Consider the following 17,339-nt stretch of genomic DNA (forward strand, 5'->3'; position numbering starts at 1 on the left):
CACTTTTCATACTGAAATAATGAAAGTAGGAAATGTTTTGGTATTTCATAAGAAGTATACCTGCTTAGTTAGAGAGAAAATGATTTGTTCTAAGGACTTTTTAGAGAAGAACTTCTTAGAATATTTCAGTAAACTTAATTTTTTCACAACAGGCTAAGGACCTGACATGTTTCTGAGACAAAATTAAAGCCTGAGCTCACCTAGCAGAGAGAGGTTTAATCAGTCAGTCTGGAAAGATGTTCTTTAAGTACGTAATTCAATACAGTATAAGTAGGGATAGGGACAAGGAAGCCACTTACTATAATGACATTGACTGCCCTAAGGATTAAAATCAGAAGTGAGAGTTTAAAGCAGTGCAGATATTAATGGACTGTTGAAGAGCAGCTGTGATCAGGAGCACATCCCAATTTGTTGGTGTGGTGTGATCAGTACCAGCCACTGCAGCTGTGCAGGCAGTGTCTTCCTCTTCCACTTAGTTTGATGATGGCTGATGACCTGCAGGATGGCAGTTAGTATCCAGCTGTTATTGGCCAAGTTTGCATTAAATGCTGAAAAAGACATGTAAGTGTTAATTTAAAGAAAAAAACCCAAATCTCAACAGTTTTTAAACTGTCCCCAATTTCCTGAAATCAGCAGAAGTGTACTCCTTTAACTAAAGGCTTAGACCGAATCTGTAAGGGTACAAACAAGACAATAATGTCCTCTCCCCTAAACCCCTCCATTTCAGTTTCTCCCAAGGGTGTCTGGAAAGATGCTGTGTGTAGCAAACGTGTCTGGAACAAGGGGGGTGCTGTCTGAGTCCAGAAAGGATGGAGGTGCTGGCACATGAGGAAGGTGGTGCCACTGAGCTGGCAGTGCTGGAGGTGAGCTGAGGTGAGCTAAGGTGCCCTGGCAGGACCGTGTGATGTTTTATCCATTGACAAATTCTTCACGTCACTGCAGCGACGTGTGCCTTGTGTATTGTTTTCCTGCAGCCGCTCTGGGAGTGATGCAAAGCTTGCTGTGAACTTGGCAGTATGGCAAAGCAGCTGTCACCTGCGAGAATCTGTCAGTCCTAAATACTAGAAGTATCTTTTGAAATTGCTTTTGTAATTGCCCTGTTGTTGGGCTGAACAGATGTGCAGATTAGAACTGCTGAAGAGTCTCTTAAATGAGGTCAAAAAATGAACAACCAAAGAAATAGATTTAAAACCACTGAGACAATCTTTAAAAATATGATAAAAATAGTTTTGAGCCTGATTCTTCAGTGGTGTAGAGAGGCAGCATTCTGCTGATTCCAATGGAGCTGACCCAGTTTTCACTCGTACAAAACCAGAGGCTAATGCTTTAGTGTAGCCTTGCTCTGACCCCCAGTAGCACGTCTGTGTGTGCTTGCAGCAAGTGATGCAGCAGAGCCATGCTCTGGGACCACAGTTCCAGTGGCAGCCCAGGCTCTGTGTGTTCCACCAGGATGAGGTCTGTGTGCCTTCACAGGAGAGTTGCTTATGTGAGGATTTGGGTGGGACTTTCACTACTTTGAAAAGAGACATTTTGTTTTTTAGCTAGGTAAGGAGATGGTTAGTGAAGCACTTCTAGGAGTGAGTAAGGTTGGTCATTGGGATGATGTTCTGCCTCCATCCTGCAGGAAATACAGTCTGGGGTAGTGGCAGTGGGAATGTGTCAGCTGTGTTGCATCAGATCATCCAGCTGCTTGGAGAGAGAGAAAACATGGAAAGGTTTTATATATTGAGTTTCAGTATATGCTAGCAGCATTGGACATTTTATAGCATTCTCCTTCCTCTAAACATATCCTCTAAAGATATGTATCTTCTACATGGGAAGATTACCACACAATCTGTTATAAGACGATATATCTTTTAAGTGTCATAGTGCAATATCTTGGGGTATAATACTGTCCCTTTCTTTTGAAATGCTCTTTGCTACCCAAAATAGACAAGTTAGCTGCTTGACAAAGAGAAGCTTTGGGGTTTCAGTGTTAAGAACTTGTTGGCTGACATCTCACATGAAGCTGTTAATTTCTTTGGCCATAAAGCAAAGACTGAGGTGTAAAATGGCTTCTGGGCAGATGTTGTGTATAATGAAATCCTAGTTTATGGATTTATTCTTGGCTCATTATTCAAGGCTTGAGTCTGACTCCTGAGATGTGGAAAATGTTCAGTGTTCATCTTAAAACCAGTGAAAAGAAACTTTTTCATAGCAGAGGATGCATTTGCTGTTCACTTGCCCCATTCACAGTTGTGTTATTTTGCTTCTTTTTTTCTAATTCCTGTTCCCCCTAAATCTATAGCATGAAAATACACGACCTATTGTTTTTGATGCCTACTGTGCTCTGTAAACAGTGGTGGGAGGCAGAGTAGATGTGACCTTTTCAGGCTGCTAAATAACTCTCTGTGTTGCAGTATCCTGGAAACTTTAAAATGCTACTTAATGTGAAGATCACAGCTCATTCACATCTCTAATGAGAGGGGGAGGTTTTCTGTCTTACTGTAATTGTTTTTGTCCTCAGCCTGCAAGCTGGGTTACAGCACGTAGCTGAAACACAAGGGAACAGCCTGTGAAAATAAGCAGGAGTCACTGGCTCTCCATTACAAAATCACTGGACCTAAGCTCCTTCAAGTCTCACCACTCTGTATGTGTGTGTTCTTGGGTTTCCCTTAGTTTGAGTGGGCTACAGGACTGCATTTCCTTGGAGTGTCCAACATGTTTCTGACCCCACTGTCAGTCTGTTTTCTCTTCCATATGGAAGAGGCTCCTAGGATGGATGCCTCGTAGCCTGACTTTGTAGATGCTCCTTCTCCTCGTGCTGATTTTGGAAAGGAAAAGGGGTAAAATGAAGGTGCTTTGATACCCATTATTGCTTGAGTCTGCTGAGGGCCTGGCTCAGGCATCAAACACTGCTTTCACTTCCACTGACCAGGGGCCATTTAGCACAGAAATGTTTTCTGCCCCAAGCTCAGAATCAGTTTCTCTTCTCTGCCCAGTCCTCCTTATCACTTGAAATCTTGCATAAGTGCTTTGTGCTGTCAGTGTCCCAGACCAAGCAAAATGTCTGTGGAGAACTTTGGATCAGCAGGAGTGGTAGTCATAAGTCTATGGAGACATCTGAATTTCTGGTTACCTTCCAGTGTGTTTCTGCAAATGGCTGATATTCAGCTTCAGAGCACATAAAAAATTTAAAGAATCACTAAATGCTATGTAAAAAAAAATACAATGGAGTTCTCTGCACTCAGGGAAATTATTGAAGCAATAAGGAATAATGCTTTTGCAGATGAGGCTCCAGACCAAGCAGTGCAGAGCAAATCAATAATGTCATACTTCTTGCCAGATTCAAAATACTTGTGGAAATAGCTGCAGAGTGAAAGGGGAAAAAGGTTTGTTTCAATCAATCATTCTTGTATAATGCAATATCACAGTCCAAACTAACTCGCTTGCTGGGGACTTTAAGAGCTCAAAAAGCATTTAATCAAAAATGTTCAGGCATTGTTTATCCTGAAGACTCATTATAAAGGGAATATGTGGTGGATAGAGGGGAGGCAGGCTGAACCAGCAAGGTTGCATCAGGTCCTGGACGCGCTTACCTTGCAAATCCTCCTGCAAAAAGCTGAGTGCCTGACTTTTTTTCGGAGTGTCTCACTGCATGTTCAGCCTGTGAATGCCAGTGAAACAGTGGGAGAAATGCCCAGTCAGGTCTCACTGGCAGGGAGGAGCTTGCTTGGTACATTAATGTTCATAATGCAATATTGCACTGGAGTCCAGCTGCAACTCCTTCTCTGCTCTCTGCCAGCTGTTAAAGGTACTCAGAGTTGGGTGGCCCTGCTCTTGGGTAGTTTGGAGTTTAAGCAGGAAGTGTATACTTGGAGTGGGTGAAAGCTGTAATGAAATTAAATGCTCTGCTAAGGAAACTTGTAGTGGGACTGAGAATTGAAAACAGATCTCATGAATCCTTATCCCATGCCTTTATAGCCAAGCTGTCCTTTATAGACAGCACCAGGCTAATGCAGACAAACAACTTTTGGATTAGTGTTGCTTCCTGGACCTTGATGTGATTGAGAGCAGCTCAGGTTAATCTGTTTAGGGTCAGAAGACTGTTACAAAGCAATAATTCATTATACAATAAACAGAGAGAAATACTATGGCCATCCCAATGGTGTGGCCCAGGGTATGGCTCAGGAGAGACCTTGCAGATGCACAGGAGCTCTTCAGGTGTAGAGCAGTGGATAATACTCTGAACTTAGGGGTGCTTTGTTTAAATGATACCTGTTTTGAATGTGTCCACGGAATCTCTATTCACCAGGTGTGAGGTAAAACTATCTTTTGTAGTTTCCCTGTTCTTTTAAAAAATTCTTCATTAAAAAAAAAAAAAAAAGAGGAACATGATAACACGATCTTTGTCTTCCACTGTACATAAATAATAATAATAATGGAACAGAAATGATTGTCACATCCTCTTGGGCAATACAGGTTGCTTAAAGGAGTGCGTGTACCTCAGAAACAATTTCCCTCTTTTTTGATGCCAATATTTTATTGATTAAAGGGCAGCAATTCCAATTTCAGCAACTTTTTATGCTTTGAAATGCATGTTAATTCTGCAGGGGAGCAATATGAACCCTTTTTTTACTGTGAATGTAGAATTGCCACAATTTATATTCTCAGAATGAAAGCCCATTTTTCTGTGTGACTCCAAGACACATGGACTCTCTCACCCTCTAAATCACACACAGAGGTTCATGTCCTTAGGTCGTTTTTCAATCCAGATATCCCTGACTTGGTCAGAACAGGGAGTTGAACTGATGCCTCCCTTCATCCTGTGATACAGCCATCTCACTCTGTATTTATTTTTTAAAAAGGAAAACTTCAAACTAATTGATTGCCACAAAATATTTGATAAAAGAGCACACTTCTACAAGATCAGTTGAACCAGAAATGTTTTCGTGACTATGGTGAGACTATCTTGAAGTTCTCTTGAAGGTCATCTAAAGGCTTGGAGCACTCTGGGTTTTGGAATGAAAACTGTTGTCTTCACTCATTTTGAGTAATAGTGGAAGGAACTAGAATTATAAATTGAGATTCAGTTCTTCCTCCTTCAGCTACTGAATCAAAAAAAGTTGTATAAAATGAGATCCATCTTCTGATTACTCAGAAGAGGGTTTTCAGCCTCTCATAAGGCAGGTCAAACAATTCCCAGAAAGTTTCCCCTCTTTTCCTTAGGCCATTAGAGAATTAAATTGATTGCATCATTTTCAGCATCATTTCACAACAGTCAATAGTCCATCTTCCAAATTGCATCAGTGCCTCGTACCATAATACCCATATGGAAAACGGAGCAGCTGCCCCTTCCTGATACACAAGGCATTTAAAATTCTCCTACAGAAAATTATTCAAACAAGACAGTAAAATGGCAGCAATTTACCATCTCTTTCTCCTGCAAATAGATTGTTCTGTAAGAATAAAATTATTTTGCCATTGTTCTTTGTTCTTGCCCCTTGAAGTAGCCTAAATCCACAATTATGTAGAGAAGTTGAGATCAAAACAGAATACACACAGTAACTGTGCTGTAGCAGTCATAGGCACTAACTGAATAAAGCGAAGTTGAGAAGTCAAGTTGGATGCTGGGTGGAATCAATTCTGACACCGTGTGCTCTGCTGAACTGTGTGTCTTCTTACCTGGAGGTTTATTTAGTGCTGGAAGGGGGAAGGACTGCCAGCCCTGGTGTGTGCCTTGGGAATGAAGCAGGAAAGGCAGTAGGAACTGGAAAATAGTTTCACGCTTCTGAATGGTTTTTTTCCTCCCAAGCTATTTGGTACATTTTTCATAACTGCTCCATGAAAAATACTCTATCCCTATCTGACTCCTTTAGAGATGATCCTCCTTAACTTAGTGGTGTAAAAAAGAACAACTCGCAGCCTCAAGATTACCCTGTAAATGTATTCTGCAGCAGTAATAAGGTGCAGCTGTGATCCAGAGCAAATAATAACTTTAACCTTCCTGCCCTTGATTCCTAGATGTTAATTTACATGTACACTTTTGTTGTTGGATCAGCCTGGGAGGAGAAGACATGTCAGTAGGCTTGCACCAAATGTAGCCACAGACTTCCTTTCGACTCCCACCTGAGCACTTTCCAGTCTCCTGTCATCAGTGCCCATTCAATGCCCATCCCTCCACTGATATGGCCTTTGTGTTAAGGGAACAGGCTGGAATTTGGACCATTGAGTATGGTGAAAGATTTGCATTTTCCTTTTGATATTAGCAGCCTTTGCTTTGACATTAGAACTACCATTATTTCCTCTAAAATGTATTTGTATTGACCAGGAGAGACATCTACCATCCACAGACCTACATATTCAGATATAATTTCTTGCATTTTGTTCCTTTACTCCAAATGGCACTTCCCCCTAATAGCACTCCCACAGTATCTTTCAGAAATTATAACTGCTGTAGACTGCTTGCCCCAGGAGGTGATCTCTGCAAATTGGCAGCTTTGCCTCTCTGTAAATCTTCTGCCTACTTGCAGTTCATGCGGTTTGTCCTTTAGGCTAACAGCTTCTTTATATTTAAGAACACATATATACATACCCTTTGTATCTTAACTCAGAAAAGCGTTGCAGCCTTCTTGCTATTTCATTACACATTTAAAAGAAAATTGGTGCTCCCTCTTATAGTATAGCCACATTAGCTGGCCAGTCACTGTGTTTGATGTTTTGATAACTTTAGTGGGGAAATGAGTTCTGGTTTTGACCTTCTCTGTGCTTATGCTGGGCTCTTTAGACACAACAGTTACATTGCTCACACCAGCTATCATTTACAGTATCTTCACTGTTATGCCTGTTAAGGAGAGAATGTTGTACACAGCGTTGTGCCATAGTCACGTGGAGCTTGTCTGTGTATCTCACATGCTATACTGTTCATCTGGAAAACCTCTACCAACAAAAAAGGACTAAGTTAGCCCTGTTAAACGACTATCAATAGTTGGTCTTATTTAGCTGCAGACCTATGGTATCCCTTGCTCACAATGTGATTCTTCCACACCTATTGTCGCATATGGTGCTTTCTTCTTGGAGTCAGTTCTGTCAAGGAAATGCTGTGCCTACATGAAACATGGCAAATGTAACCACTGCTTGGGAATGTGATAATAAACATTTTGTTTCAGAAAAGGATAGGTTTTATATTTTTATAAGTTATTCTGAAAAATAATGGATTTATGGATCTACTGCAAAATTCAGTAGTGTAAGTCTATACTGAAGGTGTTGACCTGAATTTGAATTTCTTTGTTGCTTTCTTAACTGCTCTTTACCCTCTTCCATAACGTAACAGCTCCCTGGGGCCAAATGCTGTTTAAACTCCTGTCCCTCACCCTAAAAGTCACAAGGGCTGCTCAGAACTCAGAGTAGAAGCAGTGATGAAAAATGTTCTTACTTTCCCAAAGCTGGAAAACTCTCTGTCCCCCTGTTGCCATGGTAACACCTCCATCCACATTTCTTCATCACTGCTTGCTATTACCTTGCTCTACTGCTGTCTTGAAGCACTCATTGTCTTTTCCTATCTCTGTGCTGAAGCAAGGAGGAAAAAGTATGTAGAAACTGAAGGAACAGCCATAAGCACACAAGGGCAGGTTCATTCTGGGTATAAAACCATCAAAATGATTAGCCCTGAGGACAAAAGTCAGAAAATGAAGAACAAATTGTTGATTTGAAAGTGCAGGTCAGATTCTCATCAAATAATTCACTGTATAACTTGTATGTTGATGGTCTACAGATCATTCTGGGGCATAGCTGCTTCTACTCATGCCTCTGAAATTTGGGGTTGCTTAGGAAAGTGATTGCCTGTGATTTCTCTGCCTGGGTTATGGTTGGTCAGCTGGCCAAGCTAAAAGGTTTGTCACAGGAAGCAGGCTGGCTCAAGACCATAGAAACCATTGTGAAGGGGATTAAGATGAAATGCCTGCACTGACAGTTCCCAGAGGCTCCATTCCTCAAAGTGATGCCCAATAAATTTGTTGAAATAGGCTTGACTCATATGGTTGAAGCTTCAGTAGGTATCTGGTGATCTTTGTAGAGTCTATAGATCTTTCTACTAGAAAATGCTTGATGGCAAGCAGCCTGGCAAACTCTCCTTGTAGATGCTACTGATGTCACCCAGATTAACATGTGTGTGCAAGTTCCCTGAGTGAAATGAGTTGTACAGAGGGTATGATCCTCTTCATACAGGTCTGTACCTCTGTTTTTGGTGTAGCTGTCTAGAGGTGAAATTCTTTTGCCATGCTCCAAACCTACATGTCTGAGTAACACAAATGAAGTGTGGGTCTTGTGTTATTTTGATGCAAAGATTATCTCACATAATTACAAAGTTCTGTACAGTCACCTATCTTTAATTAGAAACACTGATCACTATCTCTTGCAAAGTGGATAATTACAGTACTTCTAACTAAAACTCACTTGTCAGTGTCTTCTAGAATGAGAATGAGGGCTGTTCTCTCACTCCTGAGATGTACATTTTACCTCTCATGACTTGAGATGAGGCGAGTGCCGTCATGGGATGTCATAATCTCTCAGCTGTCCTTGGTTGTTATCCTGACAACATGGTAATGATGTACTTGGAAAAATAACACAGTGCAGCCTGATGTAACCTCCACAGGGCATACTGCACAGTTTTAATGGAAACTTCATGATCAGAAAAATTTCAGGGAACTGGTTTTATCACATATTGACAGTTTTCACTCTAGGTTTAGCTGAAATGTTCTCCACTGCCTGGCACTCTTCTGGGGTTCAATAAAACTGCACTAAAACTGTTTCCCCAAAGTAGAGGCTTTCTGAATCAAACCCAGGTAATTCCATAGAAGAATCCAAAGGCTCTTCTCAGAAAATTGTAGAGGGAGACTTGCACTGATAGTTAGTCTTCCAAATGTGAGGTGTCTTAGGTACAATAGGGCTCTGTATTTGGGACTGGATGCAACATTAGTTAGCAGTAGAGCTTCTCCCCTCTTATAAAACCGGTTCTTTCTTTTTTTCTTCAGTTCTTCACACTTATATGTATCTCCTCTCATGATCTTTGTTTGTCCTGTCCTACTTACCACTTTTAGGTTTTCTTCCTTTGGGAGTCCCATATTTAGTCAGTGGCTTGGTCTCTCACCAGTTCCACGGCATCTCTCCGTTTCATAAATCTCCCTTGCCTTTCTTGCACTCTGCCCTTCCCTCTGTATTTATTGTGACACCAGAAGAACACAGGAGGAAAGAGGGGATACAACATGCTGAGGATAAGAGATTGTGTCATTTGTTATCTGCTTGAGTATGGTGTAGTATACATAAAAAAAGTGGTATCCACGGAAGGAATAACATGCACAGAACACAAGTCTTTCATGTTGTCCTCTAAAAGATTTCTGCTGAGAACCCATAACATCAAAAGGGTAGCAGAAATTTTAATCAAATTCATTCTCTTCTCCCTGTAAGCGAATGGATTGACTGCATTAGGCTTTGAGAAGCGCTGAGTTCTCTTGAATGAGATCTTCAATGTATTTTGCTCCAAAGGCTCATCCTACTCCTAATGTTATATTGAGTCTGCTAAATATAGATAATTTTTCTGATATTCAGACATGAAGAGAAGGTAATTAGTGGTGTTTGTGTACAGAAAAAGCTGATTTGTGCAGGGAAACACAAACTCTGCCTCCCTCATTTCCATTTCAGGGAGCAAGTGTAAAACTGTAACTTACCCTTTTTCCTTCTTGTCTCCTCCTTGTGCATTCCTTCCAATTCAGGATATTCTATGATTCTAAGGAAAATACAGCAAACAACAGGTTTAACAGTGTTCATGTAAACTTGTAAAGGTTTTATTTTTAATCAGTTCAAGCGGGCGTTAATTCAAGTACTCGTTGGGTTCTGAGTGTGGCAGGCTGGCTGTGTGTCAGTGCCCTGATGGCTGGGCATCAGTGAATGCATCTGAGCGTGACATTAGAACGACAGTGGTGCCTGTATTTGACTTTTCTCCACCCACAAAGACTTCATTTGTACAGAAGTGATCTTTGGTCACCTGTAACGTACTCTACATTTGCATCAGTATGTGTCTGTCTTTGAAGATCAACCTTTCTGTAAGGACAAGTACATAGTCCTTCAAGTACAACAGTTTTAGCCCCAGGAAGAAAGGAGAGAATACTAGAGCCAGGATGCTAAAAAAGTATCAGAGGAAATTATGGCAATGAAGATACAGTAAAGAAGAACTGGGCATATCTTGGAAGTCATCCAAAATAGGAACATCTTGGAGGAATCAGCCAGTGGGATATTAAAAACAGCAAAAATCAAGACCATGAATAATGGCTGGTTTAGTAGGATCAGGAAGCTCTCTTGGGATATCACCCTTGCTGTGAATTGCTTTGTTGGAACTGTGGTTCAGCATAGATGGCTGAATTCTGTCTTTTCTGCAAATATCATTAACTCACTTTGTCGTATGTGCAGGGAGTCATTCTTTAAATTGCAGTCTGGTTTTGTGATAGAGATAACATTGCTGTGTTTGCAGCTTCTCAGTGCATATTAACACAGGAGCTCTGTTATGGTGATGTGTTTTCATGTGAGGAGTTCAACTTGACCAATGTTAGAATCAGTTGGCATGTCCCATATAACATATTTTGGTGTTGTTTCAAACCTGTAGAACTGGGCAAAATATTTTTATGCTCTTGAAAAAGACGTTACTGTGATTTTATGCATGGACATAGTATGGCTTTGGCCAGAGGTCAAGGTATTTTCAGTTTTATTCTCTAGGTTGAGCTTTTTTCTTACTTTCAGAAATTTTTTCCCCCTTGATGTCAGGTTTAATTAATTGGAAGTCTCTGGTTAACTGCATTGTTTGAAGATCCCCTGGCACTGAGCTGGTCTTTCTGGCAGCCCCAGAGCTTGATGAGTGTGTTATGTACAGGTATGAAGGATCTGGTAGATCTTCATTCAGCCATTCTTTTTCACGAGGATACATGGATGGACTTGTGATCCTTTGGGTCCCCATAAGCGTAGCCCATGAGTGTTTTCTCTCCCAAATACACTGTTCTTTGGCTCCGTTGGTGCTGGAACGTGCTGTTCCCCAGGTCAGGATGCTTCCCAGGGAACCAGCACAGGGAACGGCATCTCCCGGTCCCCCAGCAGGTGGTGGTAGCAGCGCAGAGAGGGACGTGCCGTGGGAACTGCTAAAGGAATTAGCAGAACTGGCTCCTGCGGAGCTGGGCTTGTTCTTGTCACCTCTTGGCTTGCCAGCCCATCCCCTTAGGCTGCACCTGAGCAGCTTTTCTGACACTTTCAAATCTTGTGCAGAATGACTGCCTTAAGCTTCTGTTGTCCAACACTCAGTGTGATTTTCCTAAGTCAGGTAGTCTTATTTCTCATCTCTGACCATATGATTGGAATTCGTTGTTGGGCTTGGCTTGAATGAAATGTTAGGAACAAGTCTGTAGAAGAATAAAAGTATTTGAAAAAGTATTTTGCATGCTCCTAACATAAATGAGAATTTGTTCCGTTCTAAACAGCAGTGACTGTCAGTTGTAAGAGAAGATTTCAGGTTGCAAAATTTCAAAATGAAGGCATTCATTTATCCAAATGAATGTTCTTTTCATTTGTCACAAATTATGGTTCACTTTCCCCAATGACTGTTCCGTAGAAGACCATCTTCCTTGTTCTGTATGAAGTCCTCTGGTTACTGAGGGAGCACATTCTTCACATTTCCACACCAATGTGCTCTCTGAGGAAATTGTCCTGAGAATTCTTATGCCAAGCAGCATCTTAGTGCAAGGGTTTCAAGTGGGAAACCACACAGATGAATTTGCAGCAAAGATTGTCAATTAAGTGAACACTAAAAAGTGTCCAATCTCTTCTTTCTGTGAATCTTAATAAAGGATTACACGGGAAAATATTGAAGACTGGAATGGAAATAGTTTAGACTTGAGTGTGTATTTAATGCCAGTTGGAAAGCTGTTAAATCCCACACTTGACTCTTACAAAGACTGTAGTTGCCACCTTTAAACCAAGTATTCCCAGAGGCACTTGGTGCTGTGCAGCCAGTGTAAAACAGTGGTACAGATTTTTGCTGTGTTCTCAGAGTCTTAAAAGCAAATGTGGTTTCTGGGCAAATGCCTTGGTCCATTGAAGCTCCTAGACCTTGGCAAACAGTTATTTAAGAAAAGGATCGGGATATGGAGGAAGAGGGTGATTTTTTTTTTTTTTTTTTTTTTTCCCTGACTCAGCAAATATCAGTGCTTTGGAGGACAGGAGAGTGAGGCAGACAAGGACCCACCAGTGTCAAACTAAGTAAAGGGAAACAATAGTTAACCAGATTTTATGAAACCTTTCATCCATTACTGGTCTTAAAGATTTATCATCCTGGCAGCCATAGGTGATGTATCCTGGGATGGAGGGAATGATTTCCCAGGATGCTGGTTAGTATGTAGTGTGTGTGCTAAGAAATAACCAACATCTGCTCAAAAATGACAAGGCCAGAGGAGGAAAATTTAAGCAGAATTCCCTAATTATTTCAGTCTATTAAATACGTGCTTTGAAAAGCTCAGGCTTCAGCAGTGATGTTCACACGTGTATGGTCCTTAGCCTCTGCTGACTAATTATGACTCTACCTATGTTGTACTTGGCAAGCAGAAGCATTTGTTCAAGGGGGCTCTTGCCAGCTGTGCTGGTGAAAGTGCTTTTCAATAAGATTCCAATTAAATGCTTTATTAATATTTATTACTCACTGGTAGCAGTTGTTGGTAACATGCATTTGCTCAGGAGAGCTGAAATGAAATACAACATGGTGTTTCTTGCTGGGGAGGGGGAGAAAACGATTCTTGAGCTGTTTGTGTTCACTGCATGGTGTTTAAGTGCTGATGCAGCGTGTGAACAGTGAGAGTCCTTGTGCAGGAAATTCCCCACCCAGGACCTGGTGCAGGGTAACTGGCAGGCTCTGGTGAAAAGGCAGCCACTGCATGTTTGTTCAGCAGAGAGAGGGGTGGGCAGTCACTGCATGTTTGTTCAGCAGAGAGAGGGGTGGGCAGCAGAGCTGGCACGGCTTTAGTTCTGTCAATGTTTTACATAAAGCAAATATTTCCAAGGTGATTCTCAGAAACTGGAAACCGAGGACACATTGGGCAATGTGTGATCCTGTTGGTCCAAAACTGCACCATGAGAAACAGCTGCCTCCTCTAAAACCAACAAAAGAGCTGCATTGGGCTTGGCCTTTCAGTCATGTTAGTTCCCAAACGTAGTGAATCAAGTATGAAACGTGAGCAGTGAAATCCACCTGGGAACCCTCTGAACTGGACACGAGCTTGTGTGAGTGGCTGACAGTCTGTGTGGGACTCCTGATGCAAAGCCACAATGGCATGGCCACAAGCCCAGAGGACAAATGGCTTTAAAGCTTTTTCCAAAATGAAAGTTTTTAAATTAACATACCCTCCTTCCCCATCACAGCTGATTATACCAAGTATGGTTTGCAGACATCTGAGCTGAGTAATTTCCACTGGTCAAACTCCACTTGAGTTAACACAAGAGCATGTTTTTATTAAAGTGTAAGTTGTTTCTTTTTTGTAATGTATCTGCATCAAATCACTGTGGCCTTGGACAAACTCTCCTCTCTTTACTATCAGGAGTATGAGAGAAAGGAATGACAAGAACGTCAAACTTCCTAATGTGAAGTTTGACAATCCAATTCTCTGAATTAAATGCCTGAAATACTGGATTTAGACACTTCTCTCTGTCTGTCCCATCAGTCTTCAAGCATATAGTACACGTACGTATTTCTACCAACACCAAACTTCTGACCTCCAAGCCAGACCTTTCGGGTTATACCAATTATGCCACTGCTACATATCAGGTTTTTTTGGTTGTTTTTTTTTTTGAACAGTTAATGCATTTGTGTTTGTATCAATCTCTTGATATATTGTGGCTCTATTTCTGTTATTATGCTAATGCCAGCTGAAAGTAATTCCAGGGAAATCAAGCTAGGTTTAAATGGTTGTAAAGAGAAAAAGAATTATTGTTGTTCTCTTTAGGATTGATTATTTTTCCTGTTCATCTGAGCATTTATGAATGATTGTCAATTCTGAACATCATTTTTCTTCCTCAGGATTTAAGAAAAGAACTTAATGAGATGAATTGCTATCTTCAAGGTGCTAAAAGCTTGTATTTCAAGGCGGAATAGGCTGGCATTTAGTAAAAAATCAAGTCAGCATTTCTTGGGGATGGTTCAGGTTTACCTCTTTTTTGTATTAAACTTTGCTATGCTTTTTTTTTTTTTTTTTTGGTGGGCTTTTTATAAATATGATCCCTAGCTGGGAGTGTTGCTTTTGCTGCTTCATATTGATAACTAAATCAGCTTGACACTGCAGATTAAAGCAGCTCCACTGTTGGTAAACATTGATATCTCTTTACTTAGTCCTGTCAGTCTTAATTGATAGGGCTTGTTTATGTGCATGAGGAGATTTTTCATGTGATTGTGGCATTCAAAATACGGGTATTCATTTATAGGAACAAGTTCAACTAATAAATATTGATTTTTAAAATATTTTATATGGTTTTAAGTAATGCTTAGAATGTCTGAGCACGGTTATAATTATGTACTCTTTAAAACTAAACAGATTCACTTCATGTTTAGACTAAATTACAAGTAGTGTTTGACTTAGCAAAGCCTGAGGAAGTAATTCCATTTCACACATTTAGGGCTCAATTCTCCTTGTGACATTTTTAAATTTTTGTTCCAGGAAAATATTCCATACCTGACTTGAGTCAGAGGGAAAATAAGACAATGTGCCAGGTCACTTGCCTGGCACTGAGGGCACATCCTGCCACTGTTGAGGGCTGGAGGAACTCAGCCAGTAACAAGGTAAACTTTCAACCAGGGAAGACTTGTTTTTCAGTCAGGCTCTTACCAGATGATTTGCAGCTCCTGTCATGTGTCAGGGCATGGCATGTGAGTCTGCACTTGGTCCCTTGTCTTGACACAACATCTGAGAGTGGCTGGAATAGAAATGAGAACATCATTTGCTGAGATGGCACATGTTTTCATTAAAATGTAATCTTGCACCTTATAATAGGATAGATAGCAGTTTCAGGATTGAGCCTTGTATACAGTGGGTAGACGCAGTGAAAATTAATTTTTTTTCATTATCTTGAATGGTAAACCCATCTGCCAGATACAGAGTGGTGCTGAACATCGCTTGCTCTGTTTTTCTGTAAGGAAACTAATTAAAAGATTATAGCTTCTGTGTTAAATAGTTGTTCAAAATATGTTGGTGGCACTGCTTGCCATTCAGATTTCATCATGTTGTAAGCAGCAAAGGGAAAGCACACTGACACTTCCTTCTCTTTGGGATTCAGTTCATCTCATTCGCTTTCTAATCTGATCTCCTGGGATATCAAATGAGGGTTTCTGTTTGTTAATGAATGCCCAATGTTAAATGAAAGTCAAATGAAACCCAATATCCAGCAGCGATCAGGTTTACTTTGTCCAAGGTCCTGCTGGCAGTGTCCCAGAGAACTCATGTTTGACATCCAATGGAGAGTTGTCTTCTTCAGTGTGTATAAGAGAGGCAGTTTGGGTATAATTCAGTGATCAAACTGACAAGTTATTTTTTCTGTGTGGTATTCATAAATGAAGTCCTCTTAACAAGGGTGCTGAGAAACACTTATTGTTAACTGCATCCCACACTGTCCAGCTGCACTGGGAGTTTCCACCCACAGCAAACAGCTTGAACTCTTCAAAACCATCCCATCTCTTCCTCATGCCACTAAGTGACACTTTGATTTGATTTGTACCATATTGCAGTTCTATCAAAAATTTAATCTGTCCTAGAACACATGAGAATTAAACTTTACTTGTCATCTTCAGAGAATTGCTTCAAATAATAATAACTTGGCTGTGGTTCACAACTAGAAGTGAAAGTGGGCTGCATCTCTCACCTCTACCATGCTGACTTTTAAGCTACAGTTTCCCTGTGTAGCTTTAAGTCCCTTCTCCCTTGTAGGTGATGTTTCTGGATGAGGAGGGAGCTACAGCTGGCAGAAACCTGAATGTGTGGAGCCCATCTGATCTGTGGTCTTCAGCAGTTTCAGATAGTTTGAAGTAAACTGCTCAAGAAACTAGGTCCAAGACCTACAAAACCCAGGTGGACCATATTAGGAATGGTGATCTAGCACTGAATATGCTTCCACAAGAATACTCTTCCATTGGGCTGATTTAATTGCTGTCCCAACGAATGTTGACCCCAGCAGAGATTAAACTGTGCCCATGAGGAATCAACATAAACTGTTTTACATTCTGTGTCTTCTTGTTAAGTCCTCATCAGTGAAGAACAACTGATAGCCTCATGAGGAGTGTTGCATGTTGAATCCTATTTATTTGCAAGAACTGTGAAGTAGAGAAGTTATTTAAATCTCTGCGTGTGCTTATTTGATTACATGTTGCAACTTGGACAGCAAACAAGCCATCATTCATGAACTACACTTTTTAGCAAATAGTTGTAAAATGTAAGAGGTCCAGTATTTTAAAATTGTCCCTCTCTTGCTGACTTGTGTGACAGGTGGGTTAGGAGGTTTCCATGATTTCTCTCACTGCAATGGTTAAGCCTTCTTCCATTCAAATAGGCATTCCTTCTTTTTCCAAGTTTTCATCATTTTTTCCTCTGCTTATCTAAGAAAGTAACTTATTAGCAATAACAAGTTGGGAACAAAGACTTTGGGCACCTGTTTGTGAAATGAAATTTTAATAAGTGTTCTCTCTTCTCTAATTGTGTAAGAAAAGGTTTAAAATCTTCATAATTATTTCTGCTTTATCTGTTCCTTGCGGGAAGAATTTAGTGTTTTCCAGCAGTTTCACCTGTTTCATTTTTATAACATGTGAGGGGTAGTTAAGGGACCTCATGTAAGTAAAATGTGAGTCATACCTGTGTCTGTGTATCAGATATGGTATTTTCCTTACTGGAATTAAATTATATCTCATATATTTCTGCATTTTTTACTGCTTGATATTAAAAAATCATGACCTGTGCCTTGCTGCCCCTTTGGGCACAGCCCCTAGGTTCAATTACTTCTTTTGAAGATCACTGTAAAAATGCTCTTTGCAGTGTTAGACCCATCCTTGTGGGAGCAGTTAATCCCTCTTGAAAACAAAAGGGCTGTCTTAGGGTAAATCGGAGAGAAATTGGTTGTCATCCTGTTGCAGATCTTGTTCAGAAAGAATAGTTTTATATCTTGATCTGTTTTCCGTGGCACATATACCTTTCTAAATGAGGGCAGTTTTACTGATAATAAAGGCATTTATTTTAAGAACCCATGACAACCAATCCCTGTAAAACTAGGAGTTAAATCAGATTCAGAAGAGAAGT

The 17,339-nt window shown here is 40.6% G+C and overlaps 1 protein-coding gene across 1 annotated transcript in view; it reads left to right on the forward strand.

The window, feature by feature from the left end:
* The window catches only part of LOC113990682 (acyl-coenzyme A synthetase ACSM3, mitochondrial-like), an 86,464-nt gene that overhangs the window by 33,768 nt on the left and 35,357 nt on the right, over nt 1-17,339 (forward strand). The gene's annotated exons all lie outside the window — the stretch shown is intronic.

This window comes from Pipra filicauda, unplaced genomic scaffold (assembly GCF_003945595.2).
Source record: "Pipra filicauda isolate LSUMZ 115617 unplaced genomic scaffold, ASM394559v2 scaffold127_size2900866_pilon, whole genome shotgun sequence".
NCBI classification, from domain to species: Eukaryota; Metazoa; Chordata; class Aves; order Passeriformes; family Pipridae; genus Pipra; species Pipra filicauda.